The sequence below is a fragment of the Caloenas nicobarica genome, chromosome Z, assembly GCF_036013445.1.
Source record: "Caloenas nicobarica isolate bCalNic1 chromosome Z, bCalNic1.hap1, whole genome shotgun sequence".
Classification (NCBI taxonomy): domain Eukaryota; kingdom Metazoa; phylum Chordata; class Aves; order Columbiformes; family Columbidae; genus Caloenas; species Caloenas nicobarica.
The window spans coordinates 26807673-26832274 of NC_088284.1; the positions used below are offsets into that span (position 1 = coordinate 26807673).

The following is a 24602-nucleotide window of genomic DNA, read 5'->3' on the forward strand; positions in this document are numbered from 1 at the left end:
CTACTAGTAAATTAAATATGCTCACTATTAAATTTCACATGTTTCCTAGACATTAAAACCACCAAAAAAGCACAAAACTGCCTACATCTGTACTTCCTTCAGAGACCGTCTGTGGCAGATGGACCATTGAATACAATAACTCCTGAAGGGTACTGAGGGGGTAGGCTGGTGGGAGCAGGGTACAAAGCATGCAGGCACCATCCAATAGTTTGGTGTTACCGTTGGCCATGGGCTAGTGCTATTTAACTTGCTGGAAAAGATAAAATTGTAAAATAACAAGTCACCATCTCCCACAAATATATTTTCCTTGAGCTTGGAGATGGGAGGGAGGAAGAAAGGAACCTCATCTGTGGATTGGGCGCATCGCTTAGTACTCCTAATCACATTGCTCGTTGTGCAGATATCATGGTTTTGAGGATTGTATTTGCAATAGAGAATGGATATGCAAAACAAGTTGTTAAATCCCCTACCTGTATCGGTCTACCAGTGCTTTAATTTTCATGAGTGCACATAACACAAATTTCTACAGTACTAACTGTAGTACTAACTGCAGTAGTAGTAGTAGTACTACTAGTAGTAGCAGTACTTTCTCCAGTACTATCTGAAACAGGCACAGGCTGAAGCATAGAAGGTTCCATCTGAATATGAGGAGAAACTTCTTAACTTTGAGGGTGCCAGAGCACTGGAACAGGCTGCCCAGAGGGGTTCTGGAGTCTCTTTCTCTGGAGACATTCAAGACCCGCCTGGCCACATTCCTCTGCGATCTGCTCTGGTGAACCTGCTTTAGCAGGTGGGCTGGACTAGATGATCTCCAGAGGTCCCTTCTAACCCCAACCATTCTGTGATTCCGTAACTGGATTCCTGTATGATGTAAGAAAGATAGACTTTCAAAAATACTGTTGGTCGCTTACCTCTCATGCCAATTTCTGAAAAAGAATAGTTTCCCTTACCTCCTTCCCAAGCTTTTAGTATTCTGCTATTTTTATTGAAAAGTTTAATTTCTCGCTAAAGAACACAGAGAAAAAGTTTTAAATTATTTACTTTTCATAGTAATAATAATAATAATTTAATTTTAGTAATAGGCAAACCAGCTTATTTTTGGTGACACCAACAGCCAGCCGATTTACAGCAAGGAGATGTTTTACCCAGACTCACAGATACAGCATGTACATGTAATGACATCACTGGTAATTACGTGAGAGACGGTGTAATGTGAGCATAACAAATATTTTAATTTAGGGGATTTTTCAATGGTTTCTTTTGTGAATTTAAGCAATTTCATTTGTATATAATCATGAATAATAGTAAACAAAAGATGAGTTATTGTAGCAGGAACTTAGGCAGCCTGACTGTCCTGGCCAAGTCACTCCCTCAGTTCCCCTCTACCAGGAGAAGCAGCTTCTCAATGAGCAGTTTCTTCTGAATCACCCATAACTGGAATGACTCTTTTTGTTTAGGTTTATTTGTCATCCCCTTTAAAGCGCCGAAGGGTTTCTATCTAGCCAGTTATATTGGTCGGTTTGCCCTCCAGCATCTTTTACCTGTTGCTCAGATAGCCTGTAGTGAGTTTCTCCCTCTTTCTAGGCTCCAGAGTCTTCCCCATCTTTTCTAAGTGCCAGTAATGCATCTTCTCACTTCCCGGGTAGCATATGGCTGCCTGTTCCTTGGCAGGGATTCATACTCACAAAGCTCCTGCCCACCACAGCACCCTCTGGCATTTCACAGAGCTGGGCTAATGAAGGCTTGTTATCAGGGACCACCTTCCGCTGCACCCTACAGCCCTCCCAGTTTTACCACTGAAGCGACAGGACAATACTGGTGTGAAGGGGATGAGCCCCATGCTCCCTTGAGGGCACACCTTTCCCAGGAAGTGCTTCTTATTTGGAGAAAGCGGCTTTCTGATTGTCTTCATACAGACACAGGGCTTTGCTTGCAATATAAATGAAAACAACTGTTAGCTATGCATAGAAAAATGGACGACCCAGTACCTCCTCTGTGTGCCTTACTGTTGGGCAAGGGGAAATGTAGGAATTTTTAGTGAAAGGGTAGGTGTGTGATTAAATTATAAACAATTTTCAGCATGACAAGAAAGAATTTCTCCTTAGTATTACACCTCGCTAATTTTCATTTCATGGCATCAGCAGCTGTGTCATGTTATATGAAGGAAAAATACATCGTGCTTTTCGGTGTCTCTCTGTATTTTAAATGCATAAACAATAGCCATCATAATTTGAAAAATATTTGCAGGAAACGTGCTTTTACTTAGCAAAGTACTGCTATTCGCCATTCTGGCAAAGTTAGTATAGTGTAATAGGATATCATTGTTTTGGAAGAACTGAGAAAGAATATTTCCTAAACAGGAAACACTGTACTTGTGTTTTGCCTATTTCTTTTGAGCCAATTTATAATAATTAGTAAGTTTAGAAAAAGTATCATCATTGTCTTTTGAAAAGTTCATGAAGATACACAAGCATTTATATTCTGCAGATGTGAAGACTAATGTACAGAAAAGTAAAAAAAAACCCACAGCCAGTATCTAATTGAGGTTCTCTGGCAGAAGTGAAAATCAAAACAACACAAAGCTGATTAGAAGCTATTGCTTCACCTTCGTAGATTAAAGCTTGTATTTCAGGGATTTCAAACTTAGAGTTATTTTCCACTTATTTACAAATAGCAGACATTTCCAATAGCAACATACAAAAATCCCACTATTTAAGAGTACGAGTATCACTCATGTTAGATGGGTGTCCAGTAGGAAGGAACCATATCTCTAAATAACAAATAAGTGAAAGCCTCTGAAATATGTTTAGAAGGATCTGGAAAACAGCATAACATAGCTCCAGGAAGATAAGTCTGAGAAAATACTTGATTTGCTTTTGACCCTATTCACAGCCTTTCATACCATTAATGTCCCTGGGTTTTTTTTTTGTTTGGTGTTTGTGTGTGTGTGTGTTTTTTGGGGGGGTGGTGGTGTGGGTTTTTTTTTTTGTTTTGCTTTTTTTGGTTTGGTTGGTTGGTTTGTTTTGGGTTTTTTTTGTTTTGTTTTGTTTTGTTTTTGTTTCTGTGGGGTTTTTTTGGCAAAGTTTCAGTTGACAAAACCATACAGCAGATAGTAGAAAGTTCTGATGCCTGCATTTGTCCGTTTAGGGCAAAATAGAGAAAGAGGAGCAGCTGAGAAAGAGATTTCCCGTTTTAACCTTTTGCATTTAACCTTGTTAGAATACTAAAGCTTTGCTGGGGCATTTCAGCCTGGTTTAAAGATGTAAGAAAACTTCTGCTAGTCAGAAAGCTACTTTTAGTCTTTCTTGAAGTACTTGTAAGTGAATCTTATTTTGGTCATCTGATGCATTTTTTTCTCTCAAAGGCTGATTGGTAATAAAGGCAAGGAACTACAACAGCTGAGCCAAATCTATCAACCTTGACAGTACTTCTTTTGGGTGATCATGCCACCAAACTCAGTGAGCTAAATCCCACAGTGTTTAGTATATATGACAAAATCTAGGCTTCTAGCAGTTCTAGCAAACAGATCTAAAAAGCAGTATGTGTATTTTGTTTGGTTGGTTGGTTTTGGTTTGGTTTGGGGTTTTTTGGGGGTGGTAGGGAAAGATTATTCTATTAAGTAGGTAAGTTAATATAGCTGACAGATTTTTCTACATTAAATTCCTTCATCAGGTCTGTCTGTGTACAGAAGCAACACATCTCTTGTGCCAGTTACCTAAGGTGAGCCTCTTTAGTGAACGCACATTTAAAAAACATGAAAATATGTATATTGATGGTGGGCAAAACTTGCAGAAAATGCTTACAAAAATGGCTTTCTTCACTTTAATTGGATGTGAAAAGTTTCTAAATCAATCTAGTTGTTAAAAAAATGGGGGAAATAAAATGTAAACTTGATGTCAATACAGATTTTTTTAAAGAAAAAGGGACAAATGAAATAGATTTGGCTATGAAATGAACATGCATTAAAATGAGATCTGCTCATTTTTAAGTATGTGCAAGATCCTATCATCATCCTTGTCATCTGGTCTCCTTATTTCAAAATTAACACGCTCTAAGTTCACAAGTTAGCTACGTTCATTTTAGGGAAAATGCAGGAATTTCATTGTATAGAGAAAAGGGTAGGATAAAGACAAGCATCTTAGGAAAAATTTGTCACTTGGTATTGCATGTTCAGTTCATAATTCCTTCACCTTGTTCCTTTTCATCTAAGCAGTTTCTTGTGATTAACAGTTATTATTTTGCGCTCTTTGTGAAATTCAGAACAGTCAGTATTCACTTGCTGTTACTTTGCTTTCCAGGGTGGAATGGAGCAGAAGTTGAGTACATTTAGGATTTACTTGTTTATTATTTTAGAGAAGGTGTATAGCATGACTTGATCTTTCAACAGAATGAACGTAATGTAGACGGCATTCATCCAGGACATAAGTGATGAACAGTTGCACTCTTTTAACCTCAGTTCATTAACTGGATAACTTACATGCAAGGAATACTACTTAATGGAGATAAACCATTAAAATAGTTTCAGATAACCCTTGGTTTAATAGTGCCTGGTGTTTCTGAAATGCATTCTTGGAGATGGATACTTTTACTGTTAAAGGGGGAAAAGCTACCAGTGAGGTTATTTTCAGTTACAATATAGGTGAAAAAGCTGAAATGGAGAAGCTGCTTTTTTAAAAGCTTGATTCTTAATAATCTTTTTACCTCCAATTAGTACAACAAAATAATAGCCTCTGAGTTCTTATCCTGGCTATTCACTAGTGTCACCAAGATATTGATTCTTTCAGGTAGAAACAGCTATTCTCTTGAAAGAGATAAAATGACCTATTAATTTCAATAATACAGGTCAAATTTATACTTATGTGTCATTCAAAATTAATACATAGGTATTGCTTGAAAATATGAACCGTTAACTACAGCTTTATTGAAGTCTTCACTGAGAATGCTGCTCCCATCAAAGTTAGTAGTAATTTTAATATTAAAGTTCTTCAGAAAAGAATCAAGAGGTACTTCTGTTTTAATTTTCAGACCTGTTTAGTACTTACTGATTGTATTAAAGTGCATTGGACATGGAGATGCTCAGAACTCTTGGAAGATTGAATAACTAGAGGTTATACATCTTAAGATGCAAATAACAATGGTCAGTTATTTAATACGGTCAAATCCCATTGTCTTATTTGTGTAGGCAGACCCACTGAAATCCTGAAGCAATTGGAAAAGTCATTTTACCTTCTTTTCCTGGAAGGGACAACACATGAATAGACAAGCGGAGATACCTTTTACTAGTAGTGTTCATCGTGTAACTGCAAATGATAATGTATAGATGTTGCTACGCGCTTTTGTATAATGCTTTCATTCTTCTGATTTTGTTACTTAAAATGTCCCATATAATGAACATGGAGCTGAAAGATATTTAAAACTTCGCAACAAGGACTGTTTATTAGAACTGTGTTTGTACTGACGAATTCTCACTGTGTTTGTCATCTGATTATACAAATACTCTTCTGTTGAGAAGAATATACATTAGAATTATTATTATTAGGTGGCCATTTTCTTTCTAGCTTTTAAATATTGGGCTCACTGCATCAGAAGCGTTCTGGATCACATCTGTATTAATCAGATTTTAAACCCGTTACATGAAGATTTTGATTTTGGCCTTCTCCCTGGTTCTGTGGTTCACATTGCATATTTGCCATTGTGGGTTTTTAGTAAAAGGTAAAGTGTTGTTTTGTGTGTCTTCATGGAGCGACACAAAAATGTGTAACAGTAAGGAATTAAGTATGTTTCTGTATTTTTATTTAATATTTGCTTAATTAACAATCTGAGTGTGTAATATACTTGCATAAGTCTCTTGCATTCTTCTCCTAGAACAAATGAAAGTCAGCAGATTTCAAGTGCCTGCCAAAATACATTTTCAACTTTTGGTCTTGTACTTCCTCCCATCATCCAAGTTTGCAGTAAATAATATAAATTCATTATACATTTTTCATATTAAAATTAGTTCTAAGACTTGTACTTAAACATGGATGGTTACTATTTGGTGGGAGTTAAAATGTTTCTGGTTTCATTTCTTATATGTCAGCATTTCCCACACATTTTGGTTTCACTGTATTTATTCAATTCTTTTGTATACTGATGTAGACAGTCCCTCAATATGGAATGACCTCTCTCTCTTTAGTTGTCTCACAGTCTATAGTCTGACCTACACCAAACAGAACCTTAAATTACATATGGTATTTAGAATATTACATTTGGATGAAAGTGCTAAATGTGTCTTTCTTGTCCCTCCATCAGACTACCCAGAAGTACCTCAGTCATTTAAACCCAGTAATTTTTGGCTTGTTCTTAAATCTCAGCTGTTGTCTAAATTCCACGAGTCACCCTTGGCGTATATCATGGTTCATTGAAAGGACTTTTAAAAACGTTTGTGAGCACCTGTGGCAAAAATCTTGACCTACATTTCTAAGTTTGCTTAACGAATGAGAACTGTTCATATAGGTATATCTTCCATCCCATACTAATTTCCAATGTAAATTTCATCATAACCTCCTATAGCAGTTTTCATAGATGTTCAGCTCAGCCTTCCTAGTTTCAGAAGCTGTTTCTATTAAATATTGTGGCAGTTGCACATCCCACAATGAGATGCGGAGCTTTCAATAGGGCAGTTGATGGCTCTTTAGCGCCTTTTGTGCCCCACTGTGCCTGTCCCCATGTACAACCCTTGGTGGGTGCTGACAGTCACATCCTCCCCCCTACCTGGGCACAGTAAGTCCTCACATTCACCTCCCGCAGCTGGGGGAGCAGGAGGGGAGGGATCCTTGCTCAACACACAGTATCCTCAGCCAAGGAGGAAGCTTCTGGACCATGCATGTAATGACCATAGCCAGATCTGACTGGGCTACAAAATGGGGCTGCTGCCAAAGACCCCCTTGGAGTGGTCTTCTTGGAGCAGAGGGACTGTGAACGGAGCTCTCCCCTTAGAATTGGACAACATCTAAGGAGAATTCTTGGGATTGAGAGCCCTCATCTTCTCCCTGGTTAGTGTTATGACCCTGAGTGAGTCCTTGCCTACCCTGGGCAGGTGATTACTTCTTCTGGGTACCCCTGAGTGAAAGTAGCCTCTTGTTTTGTGAGTGCGTGCATGCTGTGGATCCTCATTATTCTTATATGGTCTTACAGTAATAATATCCTCAACTGGTATCCAAACCTGTGCTTTGTAATGTTGACAGAGTGCCGAATAATTTTGGATAAACCCTGTTTCTAGTTGTTTTTCTTTGCTGAACGGTTCTGGCTATAATAGTCTGTTTGGAGCTTGTTCCCTGCCTAAATTGACTTTTGGGGTGCCTCCATGATGAATATCAATCACATTAATGCTCTCCCTCCCTTCTGTGCTCTATGTACTTCTGAAGATGCAGATACAGCTTCGATTTGGAAGATCAAATGACATGTTTTTTAAAAAAAAATGCTATAAATATTGCTTCACAAGTTTGACATTCTGGCAATCTTCTGTCCTGTTCTTCACGACAGACAATGACTATGTTTATGCTAGGATTTCTTCCTCAGTAATAGAATACATATGGTTTTATCAGCATAGTTTAATTATTCCCCCCACAAGCAAAGCAACCTGTGTTAGTAGAGGCATTGTTTTGCTGGTATAAACTCTGTGTACACCAGGAGAACTGGCTCGTATAGTTAGGCTGTGCATGGCAGGAACCTCATCACAAACCAAAGTCACATGCCAGCAGGCTTGCAAATTCCTTTAAATTAATCACCACATGCTAAGAATGGCCCCGTTGACTTTGCTGGAACAGCTTGAATGCTCATGGCCTATAAAATACAGTGTGTTAGAAGAGAAGAGCTCTTGATTTGAATTTTGAAAAGTGGTTTGCCACTGAACTCCATAAGGCAAGGACATTACCTCAGCTGTTTGCTGGGTCAAACCTTGCTTTTCATGAAGTGGAAATGGCATTATACTGTCTTTTAAGAAACAATTAGAGATACACATCAAACCCATTTCCTATTAGTACTTTAAAGTAATTTCCCCAAGGACTATCACAGCTTTTCCTGTGGTTACTAAAATTGGTATGGTTATTGTCACCGGAAGGAAATAGATGGATCATATATGTAGCAACACAAACAGAAACCTATTAGGAGGACTGATACAGAATCATAGAATCGTTTAGGTTGGAAAAGACCTTTAAGATCAAGTCCAGCTATTAACCTAAAATTGCCAAGTCCGCCACTAAACCGTGTCCTTAAGTGCCACGTCTATACATCTTTTAAATACCTCCAGGGATGGTGACTCAACCACTTCCCTGGGCAGCCTGATCTAATGCCTGATGACCTTTTTAGTAAAGAACGTTTTCTTAATAGTCAACAGCTTGAGGCCATTTCCTGTTGTCCCATTGCTTGTTACTTGGGGAAAGAGACCAACACCCTCCACGCTACAACCTCCTTTCAGGTAGTTGTAGACAGTGATAAGGTCTCCCCTCAGCCTCCTTTTCTCCATGCTCAACAACTCCAGTTCCCTCAGCTGCTCCTCGTAAGACACATGCTCCAGGCCCTTCACCAGCTCATTGGTCTTCTTTGGACCTGTACCGCTGCCTGGGGTTGTTGTGACCTAGGTGCAGGACCCAGCACTCAGCCTTGTTGAACCTCATACAATTGGTCTCAGCCCAACAATCCAGCTGGTCCAGATCCCTCTGTATGACCTTCCCACCCTCAAGCAGATCAACACTCCCACCCAACCTGGTGTTATCTGCAAACTTCCTAAGGGTGCACTCAATCCCCTCATCCAGATCATTGATAAAGAGATCAAACAGAACTGGCCCCAATACTGAGCCCTGGGGAACACCACTCGTGACCAGCCACCAATTGTTAATAGACTTGACTCCATTCACCGCAACTCTTTGGGCCTGCCCATCCATCCAGTTTTTTACCCAGATATGGATGAATTGATAATGTCCTGCTACTTAACTGTGTTTCTCTTTGGATACCTGCAGTACATAATGTATTACAAAGCCAGAAAATGCTCAGAATAGCTGTGCGGAGTGGGTACTTTAGCCATAATACACTCAAATGAATTGAAAGATCATTTCAGATCATTAATATAGCCTTAAGTGCATGTTGTCAAGGTGGCCTAAAGATGTGTCATTAACTTTATACACTTGTTTTCATGTTGCTTTGCATTCACATCTTGTTTTCCTAGATACTGTTGCCCATCGTATTTTTGGATTTTATATGTTGCTTTGGGACTTGTATATGATTACTTTGGTCAGAGCTTTCTTGGTATTACATGTGTTTGAAGCACACATCACAGTTGAGTCCTGGAGTCCTGAGATGTTTTTGGTGATTTTTCCTGACTGAACAAACCTGTTACCTTCTAGATACTACTGCAACATGTGTCTGATATGAGTTAAATTGATCAATATATAGGTTATAAATTACTATTTTGACAAAGATTTTAATAATGGCACTTGAGCGTGTGGGCCATTTTGGTACTATAGTCCTAGTGGCCATACCTGGATGCATCAGACTTGGGTGCTTGGCTGGTGCCATGGTTTGCAGTCAGACCAGATGGTTAAGTTCTGCCTTGCCTTTCCTGTTTATGGTTTCGAGGTTGGCAACAGTGAAATTAATTGAGGGGCATTGGGTATGCCCTGACACCCTGCCTGGGGAGCCTGGTTTCTGCAGCACGGGTAAAGGCAAATAAAAGGACAAACAATCTCAAGGATGGGGTATAGAAAGGAGGTTGCAATGCAGTCAAGATTGTGATGGAAACCTAGAAAAAACACCACTGCTGTTAGAAATTGTAACTGGGGTTGACTGTTCCGAGTCGAGCTGGAGATAAATATGACCATAACAGTTAAGGAGGTTCTGTCATTTTTTTTTAAGATGAAACTGTCATATGCTTTTCTAGTTTTTCATTTTTTCAGTTGTTAATTTTTAGTAGCTTTTCTAGTATTTGCTGTTTTCTAGTAATTTTACCAAATGAAACCAGGTTATTTCTACAGCATATATACACCTGCAAAATACATTAAAAATCCTACTGCTTGCTTGGACTTTGAGACGTTTGTAAAAAAATCAGTGCATAATGTCAGTTCCTACAATAATTTAAATCTCATAGAGGAAACTGCCATTGCAAGAAAATCCAGAATCAAATGCAGGCTCTAAAAACACTTGCCAGTACCCTTTCTAATGATATTTAAACATAATTCTGCATATTTATTTTTTCATGTAATTAATTGGAGAATAACTTGACTTGTGTTGGAAACGAGGTTTCAAAATTGCAAAACGGCGATCTAAGCATCTAGTTCCCAGGCTGCAAAAACTCACCGAGTTTCTTTCAAAAGCGCAACGCGCAGACACGGCTGCACGTACGTCACGCAGATTTCCACCCTCCAGCTCGTACGTTAAAGCCGTTTGTGTGGATTCAGTGAAGGCGCTGATTTTTTGTGGCTTGTTCAAATAGCGGCTGTTGCTTCCTTTACCGGCGCCGCGGTTTCACCCCGTCCGCTGCCGGTGCGAGCTGTGCTCCGCCTGGCTGAGGTGCGGGAGGCCCGGGGGCGCCGCTCTGCCCGGAGGTACCGCCAGCGCTGGGGACCGGCGCTCCCGGGTGCCCGCTGCAGCCCCGCCGCCCGCGCACCTCGTCAGGGCGGCAGAGGGTTTTCGCTGGCGCCGACCGGGCGGCGCTCGCCGACCGTGTCCGCACGCGTACGCGGCGCACGGACCTTCTGGCGGCCGGTCGGGGCCCCGCGCTCCCCGCCTGGGCTAGTCCGGCCGGCCCGCGGCCTGAGCCCGCGCCTCGGTTCCGCTGCCCCGGTTCGGCAGCTCAGCGTTGTAGCGCCGGTGCCGGTAGGGGTGATGCCACGCGGCCTGAGGGGTGCGCCGCTGCACGGTTAATTACGGCGGCGCCAGGGACTCCCGCGGGCGGGGCGGGTGCGGGTGCGGGGGCGGGGCGCGCGCTGGGGATTCCCCCGCCGCCCCGCGCGGAACTTTCGGGATTGTTCTGTGACGTCACGGCAGGGGGGCTCCCGCCGGGCGGGGGCGGGGTCGCACCCTCGGCGGCGGCCGGGAAGCCCCGCCCCGGGCTCCCGCGGGGTCGCGCGGCGGCTCTCGCGAGGCTTGCTCGCGCGGAGCATTGCGGCTCGGAGCGGCGCCATCTTGGGAGCGAGGCGAGCGGGGCGTGAGTGCGTGCGCGTGAGTGTGTGTGAGTGAGTGAGTGAGTGAGCGTGTGTGTGTGTGTGTGCGCGCGCCCGCCCGTGCGGCGCTCTGGCACGCGCGGCTCTCGCGGGGCCGGGGGGGCAGCCCCCAGGGCCGCTCTGGCGGCGGCGGCCGGGGGCGGGCAGGGGGCGCGGAGCGGCCGGGGCGGGTACTGCCGAGCGGGGCGCCGGGCCGCCTCGGTCCCTCCCCCGCCGCGCCGCCAGGCCCGCCCTCGGGGAGGGCAAGGGGGAGCCGCCTCCGGGACCCCGGCGGCGCTGAGCGCTGCGCGGGGGCGGTGCGGCCTCCTCCCCCCCCTCCCCGGGCAGGCAGGGCAGACGCCCGGCGCGGGCCGGCGGATCCCTTCCCGGTGCCGCGGCAAAGGCCGGCGGCGGCCAGGGAGCTGGGGCCCTGCCCGCGCCCTCGGCGGACGGTCGGCCCCGGGGCGGCGGCGCTTTCCCCGGGCGCCGGGGCTTCCCCGGGCGCCGCCGCCGCTCTGCGGGCTCCTCCCGCGCCCAGTCGCGGGCCCCGGCCAGCGCCTCCCCCCCGGCTGCGCCCTGCAGACCTCTTCATCCTCCCCAATAAAATGAGAAATGTCCCTTTCTTTTCCTTTTTTTTCTTTTCTTTTTTTCCTTCCCTTCTTTCCCTCCGTTGTGAGAGGTGGGAGAGCGCTGTCACTGACGGGCTGCGTTCTCTGGGACGTGAGTGAAGGTTTAACCGAGGCTTCTGCGCTCGGGTTCCTCTCGCTCGTCGTGTGCGTGTTCGGTTTTTGAGACTCAGGTCTGTGTGTTCGTCTGACGCCAGTTCGCGTTTCAGAAGGGAAAACTGATTGTTCTGGTTCTTTTTACCATAGGCAGTGTGGATTACAGAAGGAGTCCTGGGTGTTTGCAGCCTTCTGCTTCCGCTGGTAGGGAGAAGGTGGAGACCGACCTGCAGCACCTGCTTCTTGTGGAAGGGGAGAAATATCAGACACTGTCTGGCATTATTTTTCCAAGTGCTTCCTCCTGAAGAGTCTTCTGAAAGAACCAGTAGGCGTCTGAGAAGTGAACTGGAAGTTTGAAGTCGTGAGGGTTGTTTGTGTTGTGGTTTTTTTTTTTTTTTTTTTTCCCCTAGCAGTGTCGAGCACGTCGTTCTTGGACGCTTTTGTCCTCATGGCTTGTATACGTGGCTAAATTTATCAAGTTCTGAATACTTCAGCTGCCAAAATAAAGTGCTTTTTTGCTTTTAGATACTTTTTTATTCTTGGCAACATTCTTTCTGAGTCATAAACGTAACCAGTGCTTTTAGATGACTCCAGGTTAAATGCAGCCTGAGTCACTGTGTAGACATTACTGAAAAGTTTAATGGCAGATATTTTCACTCTTATCTTATTTTTTAGATTTTCTGACATAGCTTTTGTCATTTTGCAGTGAGATCTATTTTCTAAATGAAGAATCTAATAGACATTTGTTTATCGTTTTTTCTTTTATATTTTATTTAAAATTTTGTTGAAAAATAATGTTGCCAATAAGCAGTATGGAGGTATCCAGATAGCTGTTGTTTACAAATGTGTCTGTTACCTGAAGCTAGGAAATGTTCCGCAATTCAGATGTGAAAACTGGATTTTCAGCTTCACAGTTTTTGGTGTAAAAAGTGTATTTATTTCACCTGGAGCTGATGCTTCTTATAGTGATATGTACATGGAATAGACAAGAGAAGAAGCTGTCAAAGAAAAAAGAAGCTTTCTAAGACGGTTGGCAAATTTTGGAAATAGCCTTCTGGAATCTGTAAGCAAGAAGGATGGGTAGCTGATTTCGGTGAGGTCGCATCTATGTGAAACAGCTACGAATGTAGTATCGACAAGAATTCGGGATATATCTCAAGGAAAACTGGAAAAATACTCATCACGCAGTACTAACGCCTTGTGCAGTCCTCTTGGATTAGGTAAGTAGTGTTCATAAGTCAGTTTATACCCGAAGCATTTTATCAGTAGAGTGGTTAAACCAGTAATGTTTACTGCTTAGATGTTGGTTTTTTTGAGAATGTTCAAATGAGCTTGCAGAACCTAATTTTTACTTGCTGTTTGTAATAATTAATGGAATAATTCTTTAAGAATTTGAAGAATACATATGCAAGGAGAAATGTGTAGGTAGGAGAGTGATTTTTCTGGGAGATTAGAAAATAGCTACATCTAGACTGAATCCTGTTTTTCACGGTAATATTGTAATCTCAACAATGAGCTGTTATACTTATTGAACAAGCCTGCTGGATGGCTTGCACATCTCAATCTTTGCATTTGTATTAGATTTTTTTGCAGCGTGGAGGTACTGATAGTATAGTTTTGTGTGTGTGGTTTTTTTAATTTTTTTTTGCCTTCCACGCTTTTTTGTCACTTATGGAAGTGATATTTTTTACCAAAGATTAGTTTACTGCATATGCAAACTAGCTTTTTCATGTTTTGGTGTTTTATGGTTGAGTTCAGTTGAGTTGAGTTCAGTTGAGTTCAGTTATGGCTGAGTTCCGGTTCTGTAATGAGAATGAATGAGTCTGGTCTGCAAGTGTAATGTTACAAAAAGCCTCCACCTTTTTGGAAAGATTCAAAACAAAATCTAGTGGTGTATTAACTAATTTTACATGTTATTTTTAGATATATTGCTGTCTCCTTCCTCCCATAGTCGTTAAATGTTTCTGAAGATATAGTTTAAATGTTGAAATTAATATATTTTTTAAATTTATTTTTAATATTTTTTTAATATTTTTAAAAATATATTTATTTAATATATCTTTTGTAGGTTTGCATTCAGCTGAATTGCTGCTGCCTCAAAGAAAATGGAGCTGGACAGAGCAACTTAATTCAAAAGTCAGTGGTAATTTTACTAAAATTCTCTACCCCTTACCCCATCTTGATTATTCATAAAGCTTTAAATAATTGGGTAGCATTATTGGGTAGCCTGTAAACCGAGTGTCTGGTAAAGGTGTCACATTTACCTTAGTCGCCACTTTCTAAAAAGTTTTTCAGAGCTTCTGTAATACTGAAGTATTAGTAGTAGTGAGCTTATGGAAAAGAAAAAAATTATTTAAGGCCAATGCAAAGGTGTTTGTCAAGATGGCTTTTGTTAAAGCCTTGTAGAACAAGCATATGAAACTGTATCTAAAGATTACCACAGCATTTCTTGCCCCTGTAGCTTCTTACTAATAATTTGACCACAAATGAAAGATTTGCATCTAAATAATTTTTTTAGATTCTTAGGCTCACTTGAAGTAGTAGTTTTTTAGATTCTTAGGCTCACTTTGTTTTTTGTCTATTACATGGTCATAAACAATAATAATACAAGTACTCCTTAACTCAGAAAAAATGATGTCTCTTTTTTTCAACCTATTAACTTTCAGTGCTATGAAGTACTTCTCTAATTTGACAAGAGGCTCCCACTGAAGCCAAAGAGTTGCATCCCCCCACTTAACTATTTTGGGTGACATTTTTATCTGCACCCTTTCCCTTCTGGATGTTTTGAGGAGTTTGCTGGCTAGCTTCATTAAATTAACTCTATATTCACATCTCTCTGTTTGCTGTTAGGATAATTCTTATTTTCTTTTCAACGTGTTTGCACTTGGGAAGTGCAGTTGTTCTTGTTCATATGCATATGTATTTCACAAGGATTTAGGCATGTTTTACAGCTTTGCCCTTGTACCTTAAGCAAAATTCATACCTGAGTGAGGCCCATCGAAGAGAAAATGCCTAGCATGCTGGTCCACTTTAATTCCTTCTTTAGGTTTTATATGTATAGTGCTGAGAGTCTATTACGTGTTTTGCAGACAACTATGAAGATAAGGTCCTTGCCCCTGAGAGCTTATACCTTAAGCCTTGAGGTAAACATAGCTTTTGTACTGGAATAACTGTCAGCAACATGGCTCTTTTACCAATTCATTTATTCTGGCAGAATCCTGAAATGGGTACATTTGTATTGAGGAATTGTCTGGAATGGTGTAGGCTGCTCTGCTGTGTGAAAAAAATGTTGATGGAAGCTTTTAAGAGTAAGCAGAGTTTAAATCCCTAGCAAAGATTAAGTGGAATTACATCTGTAAAATGATATAGGGAAATGATGTAGATATTTAACTTTGCTAGAAGAACTTCAGAATTTAATGTGCTCTATGTTCCTTTATTTTTGTCCTCCATTCTAGTGAGATTTTTGTGTTTAAACCGTGTGGATAAAACATTGTGACACTGACAGTTCATCAGTAACTTCTGGGGAAGATGCTTTTTATTCTTTATTTTTTAGTACTGTAGGAAACAATTATTTTGCAAATATAATAGGCCCAGGCAGGATCTCTCAGCAAAGCATATTTTAATAATGATTTTGCAAGACCGAGTGTTCTACCTAAAGGTAGGCACACCTAATAGGGCAAAAAGCCCCTGCTTATATCTCTCCAAAATCCCGGCCGCAATTTCCCTCCCCTGTTCCCCACTGGTTGGGTACTTCAGGGTTTACAGACTACCCCAATGCGTACAATACCCTTCCCCATATCAATATGGATTCCTGGCACTTTGGCTACTCTTCCCCCTAAATTAACTTGTAAATACAGGTATCAGTATATATTCCGGGAAGAGACTGTGTTTTACATTAAGAATTCATAGTCCGATGTCTCTCGGTCCTTCCTGCTAAATTAGCTTGTAAATACAGGTATCAGTATGTATACAGGTGTCAGTATATATTCTGGGAAGAGACTGTGTTTTACATTAAGAATTCATAGCCCGATGTCTCTCGGTCCTTCCCCCGTGCTGGGGTCAGGTGCCAGGTCCTCAGTTATGTAAAAACAACAGTTCTTCGTTAAACGTTCCTTATGCTACTAGGAGTAAGTTCTGTCCTGCAAGGGGAACTGTATGCAGACCTTATTATAAACAGACTTGAATGAGACTTGGCATGCTGTTTGATTTGGTTCTTGGTAATGTGTGTGTTTGAGCAGTAGTAGCACAGAATAGCTGATGATGATCCCTTATGTGGTCCTGTCAACTCTTTCACAGTCACCTCCTTTTGTATTTTTAGTAAACATAGTCTGGGAAACAGATTAAATACGTGGAATTTTCTGTGTTAAATGCTCAGCATATGTCAAAACTGCTACCTTTTTCAACTGCTTTGTCTTCAGATCCTTGCGAAGACTCCAAAGTGCAAAAGAATTCCTGGTGATTTTGTTACATAATGTATGCTGAACAGAGTGGTGATGTTTTTGCACTAATACTTCAGCTTTTAGACTTTGAACCTTGCAAAGGGCAAGAGATTAGTGTTTATCTAGCTTTCTGCTAAATGGTACTGCAATTGTGTAGGGTTTCAAGCAGAAGGAACCTGGTCCTAGTTTACCTTCAAATACGAAGTTATTCTATGTTACAAAATGGTTCACTTTTTTAAAATTTACATTTTAGTACAATGCAAGAAGGAAAAACTACTTTGGATAAAAGTGGTGATGAAGTTATTTGAAGCTCTCTCATCGACTTTGGCTGTTTCTAAAACATTTCTTAGAAGATGTTTTGATTGTTGTGACATTAATATTTGATTCACAGAAGCAATGTTAACCCTGTTTCTTGTGAACTATATGTATAGAAGAGGGATCATATGATAAAGAGCAGTTGTTGGGATTTTTAGAACACCAGTGTCTCCTCAAGTCTGCTGACATTCTAGAATCTTATGCAGAACAAAGGGTGCTCACATAGGAACTTGAGCCCTAAATAGAAATGAAGGTGGGTTTTCCTTAGCTTTTTTTGCTTGATTTTTTGCTAAATCATTGTAAAACTAGGTTTTAGGGCTGTGGCTGTACTAGAGAATGTGTTGGCTTTAAATGGTTAAAAAATTGACTATTACAGTTTGACTCCATACACTTTTAATGCACCTTGAAGATGTTCAGATTTGACAGATTTGACCTTGCTCCATCCTCAGTGTTGTGCAGGAAGCCTTAGTTCTCATATTTCTTTTTAACGGATGAGTCAAGTATATTTTCGTTTGTTCTTCCTTATTGTCCAGTGCTACAATACTCACCAGAACAGTTCTGTATTGGATGGTGGGGACAGGGTGACTAAAACTGGAGTTTACTTGCTATGCAGTAGTACAGTTAAGAAAGAAGAGGCTTCAGCTGAATTGTTCAGAACTTTTTAATGTATGTTGATCTAATGGGAGAGAAGACCTTAAAGGTTCAGCTCCCTTTCCTTTTATTTGAGGTACAAGTCTTTGACAATCAATTTTGGAGGACCAAAGAACTTGAGTGAATTAGGTGTACTAATTTTATCTTGTTTGTAAACCATGTGTCTGTAAACCCTCTTCTACACTGAAATGTAGTGGGAGGGTGACACACATGCTTTCCCTTCAAAGTATTAAATGGTTGGCTGTAGAGATTTAAGCTTTTTGTGTTGTGGCTGTGCATTTATACGGAGAGAAAAGAAAGGAAATAAGTATTTTTTTGTTTAAGTAGTTGTCATGTGTTTGCAGCAATTTGTGATCAGTAGAAATGCTTCAGCTTTCAAAAATTCAGTAAAGCTCGTGATAGGGTTTGGATATTCTATTAACTTGCAAATTTTGGTTAGCAAAACAACTTGAAGTTAGCTTATTTTGCTTTGTTGAAATTAAATGAATCGCAGACTAAGGAAGATCTCTAATAAGCTGTATCTCTAAAAGGGAAATGAAAATTGAGATGTATAGAGTTTAAGCAAAAGCATTGTTTAAAGCTTGCACTTACCAACTTTACTTCAAATTAGCACTACTCTTGACTGGAGATAACAGGGAAGGTTCTGTTACCACGATAAATATTTTGTTTAAAAGAAAATGTGTTTTTGTGGAGAAGGGAAAACTTTTCGTGGAGTGGTTTATTTTAAAGGCCTGCTTAGTTTGAGAAAAATCCTGAACATTTCTGCTTGTGAAGGAGAGACTGTGTAGTCTGGTTAGGACTTGTGCATATAGTTTCTTTGCCTAATTTAGAGCAAAACTTTGTATTTTGTCTATGACTGATGCTCAACAGGTGAAATAAACTTTTGAAGCTGGTCCAAGATGGGAGAACTAAAGTGTAAATTTATTCTGCAGTTCAGTTCCTCCAGAATTACTCTGTTTTAGTGAGAACTTTGCCTGCTGCTTCTTCAGAAAAAAAAATGACCTTGGTAAAGAGACATATCTTATTGTTGTCATGAAATGCAGTACAATTTGTGTTTAGCATATCTTTGATAGCAAATGTTCAGTTTTGTTTACCTCCTACAAAATTTTGTGCCTCCTTTTCCTTCTTTTTAGATGGTCACTAAGATGTCATACAGACTTGTTTACTAGATGCCTCTGAAATTCATATATACACTTTGTTTGTCTTCCTGACTTATTAAGGTTTTGATATACTTGCTGTAGCTCATTACCAGGGAAGGAAAGCAGAAGCAGTAGCAAGAAACTTGAGACACTGAATGATATATAACCTTTTATTTTTCCTGCTGTCATAACAACACTATAGTGTATTTTAATTCTGATGGCTTACAAGCTTCTTTACCCCATTTATAAATATTATATTAAAAATTATGGTGACAGGATGAGGGTGGGTTGTCAAACAAGTGTGTAACTGAGGGTGGAGTTAAGGTTCCTACATGTAATTCATGGATGTGAATAATAATCTGTGAGGCATTAAGTAAAAGATCATAGGTATGTGCTACTTAGATATGCATACATGCTAATTTTAGACTTGCCTGAAAACTATGAGTGTGTGTGTATCCATGTGCTTTTAACGTGTATTCTGTTCATGGGTTTCTCTATGCAAATCAATAGACTGAACTTCTAAATTGGTCTTCAGGGAGCATCAAGAAATTTGAATTCATATCTCTCTTCTAGCTCAGGAATTCATGTCTGGAAGCTTCCTTTTTTTTTTTTTTTCCCCCTCCTTGTTAGTAACTTCGCTACTCCACTCACAGGCTTCAAATATTCCTTACTATTTGAGTTTATATTGCCTTTTATTTTAATTGTTTTCTAACAATCTCTGAAATACCCAGTGTCACAGGAACTTCTTCCTGTAAAATAATATAGGCTATCCAAAGAGCATGAGAAGTATAGAAGCTGAAAATGCAGAACCATTTTTCCTTGTCTCTAGCTTCTGGTGAGATGAGTTTAGCTGTAAGGGTTTTTTTTCCTAATTTTTATTATTTTAAAACTTGTTTTTTCCAGTAAAATTCTGGTTGGCTCTATTTAAATTGGATGTATTTATTCGCATGGTGACTCCATAAGATGGGCAAAAGCATATAGTCTTGTAGTAAATTAAGGTTTTAGATTGTAGACGTTTTGGCTATTTTACTACTACACTAACTAGCCTTTTTCTTATTATAGTGGTGTTACCATTTTTTATCTCTTTCTTCATGCTAGGACATTATCAAAAAGGAAAGCTGTTTTTTATTTATTTTGGTAGTTCAGACAAATAGTGTTACCAAATGCATCCTGCTAACAGTAATGAAACATGTCTTGAAAATCCAAGACAGCTTTCTGGGCTAGAGAAAGATTTTTCCTTTGTACACTTGAAGAGACCTCCCTGAAGTTGGATCTGTTCAATACCAGTGGAACTGTGTTTCCTCTGCCAGCTAAATACTGGTTAGACAAGATGAACAACGTGCCCTTAGAACTGGGTGGCGACGGTCTCTGATCTCATGTCCTTGTCATCCTAAAGTTCTGCCGTGTCTTATTCTCCGCCCTTGTTGGAGAAAGGATCAGGTTAGGGAATGTTTAAATAAGATACACGTAAATCCATGGGGCCTGACAGGATGCTCCCAGGAGTGCTGGTCGTTCCTTATTAGCTTTGAGAGGTCTTGCAGTGATTGAGAGAGGCTCTTGAGTACTAGAAGAGAGCAAATGTCAATCCCGTCATCAAGAAGGGTAAGAAGGATCCAGGGAACTACAGGCTGGTCGGCCTTGCTTCAGTCCGTGGGAAGGTGGTAGAGCAACTAATCCTGGAAACCGTTTCCAAACACATGGAGGACAGGAAGGTGAGTGAAAGCAGTCAGGATGGCTTTATGAAGGGGAAGTCATGCTTAATCAAGCTGATGGCCCTCTACAGTGAAATGACTAGCTTGGTAGATGAAGGGAGAGCAATGACAGGTGATTTTCTTGACTTCAGTAAGGGTTTTGACATTGTCTTCCATGGCATCCTCATAGAGAACCTGACAAAGTTTGTGTAGAGAAGTGAATGATGAGGTGTGTCAAAACCAGGCCGAATGGCCAGGCATAGCTCATCAGGGTTGTGATCGGTGGCCGTTTGTTGGAAGTCATTATTGTTGTACCACAGAGTTCAATACTGTAGCCCATACTGTTTAACACCTTCATTAAAGCCCTGGACAACGGGGCAGAGTCTACCCTCAGCAAGTTTGCAGATGATACAACATGGAGAGGAGTGGTTGAAACACTAGATGTTTGTGCTGCCGTCCAGAGGAACCTGGACAGAGGGTCCTTACGAAGTTCAGCAAAGGGAAAATGTGGAGTTGTGCATCTGCCGGTACATGCTGGGGGCTGACTAGCTGGTGAATGGCTCTGCAGGGAGGGACTTGGGGGTCCTGTTGGACAACAAGCTGACCATGAGCCAGCAGTGCATCCTTATGACAAAGAAGGTGAACGTCTTCCTGGGCTACATTAGGACAAGTGTTGCCAGCAGGTTGAGGGGAATTCATCTTTCTTCTCTACTTAGCCCCGGTGAGACCACATGTGGAGCACTGTGTACCATTATAGACTCTCCGATACAAGAAATATATGGAAGGATGTGGAGCGAGTTCAGCAAAGGACCACAAAGATGATTAAGAGACTTTCCTATGGGGAAAGGCTGATACTCTTTTTGATCTTCTAAGGGGGTACAAATTGGTCCTCAGTCTTTCAGAACACTCTCTGGATGTTATATTTTAATTTTTCAGAAGATACCTTCCAGATTTAAAATTAGTAAGCCAGCAAACTTGTATTTTTCTCATGTAAAATGTGTGAAGGTGAAAATGATGTAGGAGGCTTGGTTGTTAATACTCTTGATGGGACTATAGACCCTTGGGACAAGAGTAGACGGTATGCCCTCAGAAGGTTGTTACAAGGTAACAATGTTTCGTTGCAAGGAGATGCTTAAAGTTCATAACCCTGTCTGTGATAAAGTGAAGAATTGTTGTTGAGATATGCCTTTTATTATCTTTAATGGGTGTAAACCTGGGAAGATAAAAGGTAGGATTGCATGTTTTTTCGCTTGATTCTTATAAGTTGCAAAATTTTTAATAGCATTTATAATTACATACAAAATGTGATACTAAATGCATTTCCTCTACTTAGAACTACTTAAAACAAATAATGAAAATCATCTTAAAAAATCACAGCAGTTAAATGTCAGTGCAAGTCACCTTATATGCCATAGTCCTTTTAGGATTCTGTACTTTAATCAGGCTCACTTTTTTGTTATTTGACCTGTTTGTAGAAAACAAAACATGGAACTAAAATTCAGAATGTTTCAATTACATCTTGCTCTGCTCTCTGCCCATGGCATATAGCACAAGAAAATTTCTCCCCACCTTGTCTGCAGGCTCTCATGTCCACTTATGCAGCCAGTGCAGAGATTCCCTTGAGATGAATTCTCATGGGAGTCACTTTTCCAACTCCTGAAGAGTATTATGCACTTCCAGATATGCTGTACGGCTACTTTTAGTGTTGTGTAAGTAGAGAAAGAGAGAGAGAGGATTTCTAGTGCTGGGAAGAGTTGTTGAATGGAGGTGAAGCTAGAAGAAATTCTGGATAAAGGATCACCTTTATAAGGGAGCAGGAGTGATCACTTAGATTATTTTTGTGAAAAGTTATTTTTTGTGAAACCAGTTTATTCCAGACCTCAGCAGCCTTTGTTTTTTTCTTCATGATATATTTAAGGCCAGGTTGAAGACATTTGTGAAGGAAATTATAATGTTCCACTGCATTAGCAGGAGCAGTGCAGGAGACATCATATGAATTTCTAGGATATGAAGGAAGTCAGTTTAGATCATACAAGTTCCAGTGTTTCAGTTGGAGACTTGGGGTTTTATCTTTATTTTAAAGCTTTCTCTGGTCTAGTTGTTTCTAACATATTATAAATGCCTGGCATGAAAAAAAAAAAAGAAAAGGAAGAAAAGTCTAGGTCTGTCTTTGGCCTGGTTTCATCTGGGACAGAGTTAGTTTCTTCCTAGTAGCTAGTATAGTGCTGTGTTTTGGATTTAATGTGAGAAGAATGTTGGTGATACACTGATGTTTTGGTTGTTGCCAAGCAGTGTTTGTATCAAGTCAAGAACTTTTCAGCAGGAAGGATGCAGATGCACAAGAAGTTGGGAGGGAACACAGCTGGGACAGCCGACCCAAGCTGGCCAAAGGGGTATTTGATACCGTATGACATCATGGTCAGTGTATATTTTTTGGGAAGAAGAAGGAAGGGGGGATGTTTGGAGTGATGGCATTTGTCTTCACAAGTAACTGCTACACATGATGGAGCCCTGCTTTCCTGGAGATGGCTAAACACCTGCCTACATATGGGAAGTGGTGAATGAATTCCTTGTTTTGCTTTCCTTGTTCTCGCAGCTTTTGCTTTACCTGTTAAACTGCCTTCGACTCAACCCATGAGTTTCCTCACTTTTACTCTTCTGATTTTCTCCTCCATCCCAGTGCGGGGCGGGGGGTTGTGTGGGGTGGATGAGGGAGCAGCTGCGTGGTGCTTAGCTGCTGGCTGGGTTAAACCACGACAGTCTTCTTGCCTCATCCTTTTGCTCTGTAATTTTTGGCAGCAGAACTGTTTCCTGGTTTAGCACTGCAGCTGAGTGGGTTAATAAATGCACCAGATTCTGTCTGCAGTGACTCTACAGTTACCCCATCTGTAATGGGTCTGGTATGTGACCTCACTCTATTCCCATTTTTTATGTGCTATGCAGAGATACCGGCTGGACTGACAGATGCTTGCTAGGGTTCTGCACTGAGCTTAGCCTGTAACACTCTTTGTGCTTCACCAGTGGTTGGAAACTACTGCTATATACTGCCACTCTGCCTGTTTGGTGAAATCATTCCGGAGTGAAGGAGGGTGAAATCTGTAACTGACGTGGTCGTGGTTGCAGGACTCCCTACTTTAGGATGAATGGTATGAGAATGAGCAAGCATCCTCTGTTGCATGGGGTTTTTTTATTATTTTTCTTCTTTTTCCTCCTAGTATACATAGGTTGTTTTTTTTTTTTTAATATCTTTACTGCAAGAAATCCCCCAAATTTTATTAAAATGTGAGCAATTGCATTTGTTAAACGCAAGATGTATTCCTTAACAATGTTTCTGACAGTTTGTTTGAGTCGATCTCCTTGATCTATATGCATTTCATGCCCTGATTTATGAGCTAAATGCATGGAGGTTTTTAGCTTACAAATAAGCTTTGCAAACAGAAGTTTTGAGTTTTTTGAGTCATTTTGGCTGTTGCATATTTTTTCCCAGCAATAATTAATGAAAGGTTGCAGATGACATGTAAATTGTAATATAAGATGAAGCTTGAAGAATCACTTTGCCGAACTAATGTGAAAGTAAGTAAATCCAAAAGTTCATGAATACAAGATGTTTTCTGCTTTTGTACCATGTTGAATTCTACCTGTGATACTACAGGAAAAAAAAAATAACTTGATTTATACTTTGGTTGTAGTGGGTGGCTTTATGCTTAAAAAGTATGGGTTTTAAACACTCTATTGATTGCAAGTAGCAGGGGAGAGGGGAAAAACTTGCTGGGGAACATTATTCTTATGTGAAAAAGGTGGATTAATTATTACTTTCTACTAATTATGTTAACTGTGTGTACAGGCCTTGTGCTACACATTAAACTGTTAGTTACAATTACTAGTTTCTGAGTTAGAAGCATAATAGGAATTGACAGATTAAAATATTTATCTTGGATCTTAAAGTTGTTCCAAATCTTGTTCTTCTGATCTTCAGGACTATATGTCCAGCCTAAATCTATTATGGTTGGTATCTTCTTGTGATTCTTACGGTGTTTTGGATTAAGACATCTCTTTTCTTGGTGGAATTTACTTCTTCAAATGTTTATAACCACTGTTTAAATACCTTTTTGATCCTCATTTTGTGGGGCAAAGCAAGCCAAGTAGGTTTCTTAGACTTCTCTTATCCCGTATCACTGACATAGTTCCATTATTACACCCAGTAAATTTTTAAGTTTCTGTGCTATTATTCTGAGTGTGATTTTACTTGTATCTCTTTCTGTGATGACTTAAAAAATAAAAATTTAGTAGTGCAGGGAAAATGGACTATAATATTTGGTTTCTTAGTTTGGTCAGCACAAGCTAGACTAATGATAGTTAATGATAGTTGTTTTAGTTACCTTTTTTTTTTTCCCCTAAAGTTTTGAGAGTTGTCTCTAGTTGTTTTTTCTTAGCCTTTTCATGGAAGTCTCGGCTGCTGATTCACACA

The 24602-nt window shown here is 40.5% G+C and overlaps 1 protein-coding gene across 6 annotated transcripts in view; it reads left to right on the top strand.

Moving 5' to 3' along the window:
* The first annotated feature begins 11108 nt into the window (after positions 1-11108).
* Positions 11109-24602, top strand: part of GPBP1 (GC-rich promoter binding protein 1) — a 34629-nt gene continuing 21135 nt past the window's right edge. Inside the window, exons 1-3 of one of the 6 annotated variants that reach the window (XM_065657326.1) lie at positions 11109-11182; positions 12050-13119; positions 13968-14035. The gene's annotated coding sequence lies outside the window, so the exon portion shown is untranslated. Of the gene's footprint in view, positions 11187-11410; positions 11951-12049; positions 13120-13967; positions 14036-23621; positions 23708-24602 lie in introns of those variants that run through there. The other 5 variants (XM_065657327.1, XM_065657330.1, XM_065657328.1 and 2 more) reach the window with 5 other exon arrangements.